The sequence below is a fragment of the Embiotoca jacksoni genome, unplaced genomic scaffold (assembly GCF_022577435.1).
Source record: "Embiotoca jacksoni isolate LCO1_2020_lvr unplaced genomic scaffold, fEmbJac1.0.p SCAF_4, whole genome shotgun sequence".
NCBI lineage: Eukaryota > Metazoa > Chordata > Actinopteri > Embiotocidae > Embiotoca > Embiotoca jacksoni.
The window spans coordinates 15,385,417-15,393,359 of record NW_027185392.1 but is presented as its reverse complement, the minus strand read 5'-3'; the positions used below and the strand labels follow the sequence as shown (position 1 = coordinate 15,393,359).

Sequence of the window (7,943 nt, the reverse complement as noted above, 5' to 3'; positions counted from 1 at the left end):
TTTCTCTCCAGTCCGTGGAGAGCCCGGAGACGAACGAACCTGGCGCCTGTCGAGGAGGCAGTGAACGGCTAACCACTCACCACCGACGCGCTGTGCGGGCTCACCGGGTGTGTTCTTCCTCCCGTCGTGATCGGAGGTCGTCGCACGTCGTCCGGGGAAGAGAAACCGAGACACGAAGTCTGCCGGCGACACTTTGTTTGTTTGACAGAGCAGCTGACGTTGAAACCGACTCGGCTTGTGGACGGATGCTAGTTAGCTGATCGCGCTAACGTGCTAGCTCCTGTTCGTCAGGACTATTACTGACTGACTGACTGACTGACTGACTGGTGGTGCTGCTGCTGCTGCTGGTGGTGGTGCCGGTGGTGGTGGTGGTGGTGGTGGTAAACCAGGGGACGGAGCAGGAGCTCTCACCTCGTCGGAGCCTCCGGCGTTAGCGTCTCCCATGCTCCAACGGATACCTCGCCGTGGATAGCAGCCCCGGAGGGATCCCCGGAGAGGCCCGCTGTCTTTGTTCCTCTCCACAGTTGAACAGGTAAATTCAGCCAGACATCACAGATCGGAGCATCACACGTGTGAAGCGTTGAACTTCGGAGGACACAAAGGGGGCCTGAGCGTCGGCAGGCTGACGTAGGAAGTCGTTAGCTGTTAGCATTGTTAGCCCGACTTTTAACGCACTTGTGTGAACGTGAAGCTGCTGGAGAAGTTTAAAAGTTGTCAGACGGAAGTTTCGTTGAGTTCAGCTGAACCTGAACACACGACACGGATACAGCTCCTCTCGTGTGTCTCCTGTTCTGGTTAACTCCGGTCTCAACCCTCGTTAAACAAACTACCGAAAGCTGCAAAGTGAGAAGAGTTTAACTCTCACAGAGATGTTTATACAATCGGGAGACTTTTACTTATAAATATCTCATGGCACAATTAAAAAAAAAAAAAGAGCCTGGAGGGGCTTTACAATCTGGACTCTGATAAAAAAAAAAATAAAGAAAAAGAGTCATTTTAATGGGCTAAACTGGAAAAAAAACAAAACACAGGAAGTGCAACAAAGCGTGCGTGTTTCTTCCAGTGTGGACATCAGGGCGTTGACGTTGTAGATTGATTGTAAACAAATTTGAAAAGTGTGATCCAGGTGCAGCCAAACACAGGACCTGGGCCGCCACACGCTTCAGAGGGAAAGCTGACAGTTTTCACAAACTCGACAAGAGGCAGAGCTGCAGCCCCATTCACACATACAGAGAGAGGAAACGAGCATAGTGCACACAGGAAAGAAGTAGGGATCATTTAACACTTCGATTATTACTTCTCCACTCTGCTAATTCACACTTTTATGTCCAAAGTTTTAAAAGACCGCATGAAAAGTTATCTCGTACCTCTAAAGTTTGCTAAATCCAGACGACCGATAACATAATTTAAAGGACAGTTAAATTGTTTGGAGGTCGCTGAGAAATGTTTGGTTTTGGAAGATGCAGTGGACATGCTCTGATATGACAAACCAAACAATTGCGTCCTCAAAGAAGGCAGATATATTGGAAACAACATTGGATTGGTTATTTAATGGGACAACAAACAGTCGCCGGCCTGTTCAAGACATCGAACAGCTCACCTGGACCATAGACCGGCCTCCACCTGGGCAACGTGTCTCCAGTACAAAGTGATCACGCAGCATGTGTTTTGTTTGACCTGCAGACGTTTTGCTCCGGTTAGCCACGTGGGGTTCAGCACGTGATAAAAGATAAAAGATGATTCTTGTTGTTCTGGGTTTTGTACCCTCTTGGTTGAAATGCATTTATTGTTAGTCGCTTTGGATAAAAGCGTCGGCTAAATGAAATGTAATCTTGTTCAAACTACTGCAGTCTAATACAACACTCCTCAAAAAGAAATGCCACCTCTATGAATGTTATTATGACTCCTCTGTTTTGTCCAACCTGTTTTTAAAGTTGCTGATTCAACTGCATGACCATTTTGTGGATGTGTTTTTACTGTTCACTCTTTGGTAAATATTGTAAATGGGATGGACGTGTTTGACTCCTTGACTTCCAGGTTTGTTATACCTGTTCTGTCTGAGTCTCCTCAGAGGATGAACCAGACTGACAATACAGATCGTAGTCTGCAATAGTGGTGTCATACTTGTATTTCAACATATACACCATCATTACATCCTATTTACTGCAAATGTTTTGTTCTTGACCAAATACAATGTAACTCAACACATGACAGAGAATGGCAACATACTTGCTCAAAGTCTTTACAGGCCACAGTATCCAGCATATTCAGATTTTTACAGACGTGTATAAGGTCTTATCAAGGTTTCTGACTCCAGGATATGATGTTTGCATGTGGCTTACATAACACCATTAGTATGCTCTCATTTCAAACCCATGTTTGACCCCATTCCTTCACGTCTAAGGGTAGCCAAAGCCATGAGTGTATATTGTTCAGACAGTACTCTTTAACAACAGAGTTGCGGTACATTATAGTACCAGAGTTTCAGTTTCAGTTCTCTCCGCACCCTAATTCTGTTATTTGACCATATGCTGTCCAGCTTTTTTCCTCATGCCGTTTTATTAGTCTGAAAGTAAAACAACCATCCCAAAGTTAAATTAAGTTTGGGAGGAGCATGATGAGGCCAGATCAAATGAAACTCCTTGAGCACAGGTTAAAGTCACATCACGCAGTCCATTTGAATGAGGTTATAGACTCGGTCTCAGCTGGTTTCATGTGACCTCTCAGGTCTGAGTGTGTCCTTCCTTAAAAACACAGCTGTCTCTGGGTTCTAAAGTCAATATTGAGCATCCAACATCAAGGATTACAATTTTTACCAATCCATCGGGGTATATAGGTGCCATTTTCTGTGCTGTGTGGTTTCAAGACAACAAAAACATGCAACATTCAAGAGCCTCTCGCAAGCCCAGTAACTGTAGTCTGTTGAAAAGTTAGCCTGTCTGGAGGGGAAAAATAAGTCAGAGCTGGGTGGATGAAAACCATGACGAGGTGGTAGGCCTGTCATAAATGCATAATCGCCTGATCGCAATTATTTTAACTGACCTCAATTATTTTGCGTATTCCGCTGGAATTGTTTCCATTCATCTGTATAAAAACAGCTGGATGAAACTTGCAGAACAGTTTTATTTCTATCACTTTTTCCACATTGTTTTCCACCATTTGAGGTTTTCAATGGAGCCATCCTGTGTGTGTATTATTAAACTGTGATTAGGTTTATACTGTAACGGTGCCATAAAATCTGAAAAACACAACTAAATTGTTCATGGCAATTGTTTGTATAGTCAGCGGCTAAAATTTGATGATTGTGACAGCACTACTCCGTTTCGTTATAACAGGTTGATCTTAAAGCAAAAGCAGATATTTGAGTTAAATCAGTCGCTCAACATTACGGACCACATTATAATCTAATTATGTTATTTTATTTATAATTACGAGGACTGCAGGACAGTTGGGGGGGGGGGATGTTTTACATTACATGGATTATAAAAGTGCTGTTGCTGTGGCGCTTTCCTTTCTGCAATGAACTGAGACATGCTGAACTGCAGAAGTGTTGACACACTGCCAATAAACGGATACTATTTACTTGTCAAATTACACTATTACCTCTCAGTGTGAAAAGACTTGGAAACAACATTTCTCTGACACGTTGTCAACAAAAGCTGAGCACAAAATGCGTCATAAAGGAAGGATTTATTTCGATACTGTTGTATTGATTTGCATTTGGGTTGTGTAGGGGTGATTTTCTGGTTTTGTTGTGTAAATTGTAAGTACTTTGCTGTTTGAAAATATGCTTTAGTTTGTTTTTTTGTAACAGATGAAGATGTCTACACAGCCAGCAGCATTTGCAGGTTTCAATCTAATACTGGAAATTTGACTTTATTTCATGAACGTTTGGTTTTGTGGCTTTAATCTGCGCTGACAACCTGTCATGCTTAAAAACTGTGTTGAATAGTCTGCAAAACTGAAAGAAACTTTCAGTTCTAATGTGTCAATATGGAAAATACTTTAAGTCTTTAGTACAGAGCAATATACAGTATGTCTAAAATTATAGAAGAGGTCTGTTGAGGATAACCTATTGGTCGCAGTCACTGGAATTTAGTTTGTTTCTATGATGTAGAGCCAACAGAAGGAACCACTTTGTTCAGCCTGTTCAGTTCTCCTTACACGGCTGTAAAACTACATAATAATTCTTTTGTATCTGCGGCTTAAGTGGCAACGACTTTGGTCATTTTAGTGGAAGTATGAAAAATCTAGGAAATCTTGAGTCCGTAGTGAGTCTGGGGTCTTGTTGTAAAATAAGAACTGGCTGCCACTAACGATTTCTGTTTGTATAATCTATAATGTCCTAAACTTATGAAAAATGCTCATAACGTCTCAGAGCTTTGGAATGTCTTGTTGTCCAAAACCATTTTAATGTCTTATTCACCGTTATGTGAGGCCTGAAAAAGCAGCAAATCCTAATATTTGAGAAGCTTGAACTTTTGTTTGAAAAATGACTGAACCACAACATTGATTTTCATTAATAGTAGCAAATTAATTTTCTGTCAGTTGAGTAATTGTTTCAGCTCTAAAGTGTTAATATTTTAGTTTGGATGATTTGTTTCCCTCCACTGAAACAGTTCTTATACCTGAAGATCTCTGCGTGCTCTTCTTTTATTTTTTTGTTACCAGAATAAATATCCTGCTGAGCTTAGCTGAACTGTACAGAAGGCAGGAGAGATTTACCTGCAGTCTCACGGCTTTAAAACAGCTGTTTACTGAATAAAGACACAAGCTGCTACGTGTCACTTGTTTCACCAAAGCCTCCTCTGGGTTTAGGTTTTTTTGTTTACCTCATTTAGACACACATTAGACCAGCAGCTGTGAAAGAGCTGCCACCTCATCGCACTGTTCATTTATCCACCGCAACGCAGAGTACGACCCTTTCCAACCCACTGGGAAGATGAATTAATCTGACCTAAACCAATGGGGTCGAGCCTGATGGTTCAGGTTGTCAAGTAAAGTAACTTCAGACATTTACAAATGTGAAATGTAACATTAACATAAAATGAGGCCGCAGTGAGCAAGAATTTCAATTTTTTTTTTTAACTGTCTGTCGCTTCAACCCCCTTTCTGCATTTCTGTACATGTTCATGTGTTTATTTACCTCTAACTTTTTGCTTGATGTACATGTTCATTTGAAAATAGTGCGGAGAAGTGAGATTAGATCACAAGTGGTCACTTGAGGCTAATGTGGCTGTTAACTGCCCACTGGTGATCGGATCAGCCAGGACGCCCGGTGTTGTGTTTTAATTTGGCCTCTGGCAGCTCTTTTGAAATAGAGATGGAAGAGGCTGTTCAATATCTACAAACTAAGCACCCACAGTCATTATTCAGAGTCAGAATGGCCTTTATGTTGTACTATTGAATGATTGAACCCTTCTGTTGAGTGTGTGGCGTTTAGTGGGACTTTTATTCTCCTCCGTCTTCACACTTGAGGCAGTGTTGTAAGCCGATGAGGATTAGACAATGCAAGTACAAAGATAGGCTGACAATGTCAAGACAAGAATGGCATATTTTCAGTTCGCATGGATGAGGGTGATGAAATACAATTTTCTGGTTGTGAGTTTTTTTTTTTTTTTTTTGCCGCAAAGCCTTGAAAAATGAAGGAGACAAGCGGTATCCTAGACTTTGTTTGCAGAAAGCTTCACATTCCCACACTCCTGACTGCTGCTGTGTTACAGACCCCAGGGCTTTCCTAAAACCAGTCTCATATGGATTGTGAGATTTCCCATCTTTGAAGCTTGTTTTGACCAAACATGAGGACAGTGGACAGTATTCAGGTGGCATATCGGTCCTGGAGGCAAGACTTGTCTTCGTAACTCACCTTTTCAAATTAAAGACAATTAAAAGCACTTTTGAAACAAGTATGCTTAAATGGGACTAATGATTGTAGATAAACATTTCCTGTAGGCAGCCGCATTGAATGTTAGCTCAGTAATGAAACATATGTAATCTTGGGTTATTGGGGGAAAATGGGAAGCTTCAGCCGTGTAGACAGAGTTGTACTCTTTGTTTGATGTTATTTGTCTGCATTTTATTCTTCATTGACAGTAGATAGTAAAGGCTGACAGGAAACATGCAGTAAGTAAAAGTCCCTGGCTGGAATCTAACTTTAGATGTTTTAATTATACTGTGTGCATGTTAATCGCTATTCTACTACGATGCCCGAGACTTGCAGATTTTGTACCTCGGAGCACGTGTTGGTGAGGTTCATGCCAGTTCCTCAAATTCACTGGACCAAGCTGGAGGTACTGAAAATCAAATCCGGGGTCTCTGTAATCAAAGACTATAACTTTATTCCTTTCCCACTAGCTTCTTTATTCCAATTACCACCATACGTTTGCTGTATAGATTAGGGGTGTGACATTTTTTTTTTATGATCACAATAATATAACTTTTTATTATGATGGAAAAAGATTCACACAGATGTACTCAACATACGTAACTCGCGTACGGCAACAATAGGCATGGCTGAAAGCTGCTCAGCTTTATACAGACTCTGAATCTAACTAAGTTGTTTACAATTTAAAGAATTGAGATCAGTTTTACTGAATATTTGAAAGCAAACTGTCAAAAATGTAAAACTATAACACTTATTTAATTCCATTTTTATGTTTAAATGTTAAAAGTAATGATAACGTTTTTAAAAAAAAATATTATGTCATGTCGTCAAAATGTCAAAAACGACTGTTTTTGTTTTCATGCAAATCGACTTTGTAATACTTGTTCAGTGGCATCCGTTTGTCAGGAGGAAACTCATGATGGTACAACATGTCTCAGTGGACAAGAAGCTTCAGCAAAAACAGGCCTTGGCACTGCATTGGCCAGTTAGTTATCAACCAATCAATTTAAGTGTCTGATAAGCCTTCGTGCTCGCTGCCCCTAACCTTGTTTGAATACAGGACTCTTTGGACTGTTAATGATGAAGAAATATCTGTGCATCAGCCAACTCTTGAGTTCAAACAGGCATGACAACTGAGTGATGTCACTTGAAGCGCACAGCTACAGCAGGAGCTTTTTGATAATGGTCATTAACTAATGTTTTGACACAATGCACGTCTTTATCAAAGAAAGGCAGTGATGATGATCAGGTGCTTTGGAAGCCCCAGGTGAACAAGCATGGCAAGGACTATCTGGCTGCAGACAGTGGGAAAGACTCGAAGCATGAAGAGAGACGTTTCTGCGTTGAAGTTCTTTAGTAGCCCAGTAAGAGCAGTTTGACGAGAACTGACAGATTTACACGTTTTTTTTGAGACCCAGAAAGCTGTTCAGCAGATAGTGGGACATTTGGTCAGAAGTTTAAAAAAAGAAAACAGAGAGTGATTCACGGCATCAGCTGGACTGGGAGAACTGAAGAATTGATGATTGTAGTTTGATGAGTATGCACAGTCCAGAGGAGAGAGAGAGAGAAGGGATTGAAGTCAGGTCTGCTGGTCAAGATGAGTTTTAGCACTTCTTCCAGGTGGAGGAGCTTCAGAGGAAGAGCGGACACGTCGGGATCACTCTGGGGGGTTGAAGTGGGGAATTGATGTTTAGCTGCTGATTTCAAATTTAGAGATGAAGCAAAAAAGTGGAAAGTGTTATTTGGTCGCTGACTTGCTCAGCTGAATGAATCCAGAGGTCCAGAGAAGAAATGACAGAATGTTGAAAGAGGATCAGATAGGAAATGGAAAGATGGATGTGGTTTAATCAGAGAGAAACTGTAAAGAGACGGCAAAAGCAAACATGGACAGGATGTGCTGTATAGTCTGGGAAGAGATTTATCTCATGACGCAAGGAAAAGGGAGATTATGAAGGAAATAAAACTTAACTCCTCTGCATGAAGGGGAGAAACAGAAAGAATAAGGGGAGTGGACTCTACGCAAGTCCAACCTGCTGTGTGTGTGTGTGTGTGTGTGTGT

The 7,943-nt window shown here is 41.3% G+C and overlaps 1 protein-coding gene across 2 annotated transcripts in view; it reads left to right on the top strand.

Moving 5' to 3' along the window:
* The window catches only part of fbxw7 (F-box and WD repeat domain containing 7), a 115,728-nt gene continuing 107,785 nt past the window's right edge, over nt 1–7,943 (top strand). For both annotated transcript variants that reach the window (XM_069166837.1, XM_069166836.1), the window contains exon 1: nt 1–532. The gene's annotated coding sequence lies outside the window, so the exon portion shown is untranslated. The remainder of the gene's footprint in view (nt 533–7,943) is intronic.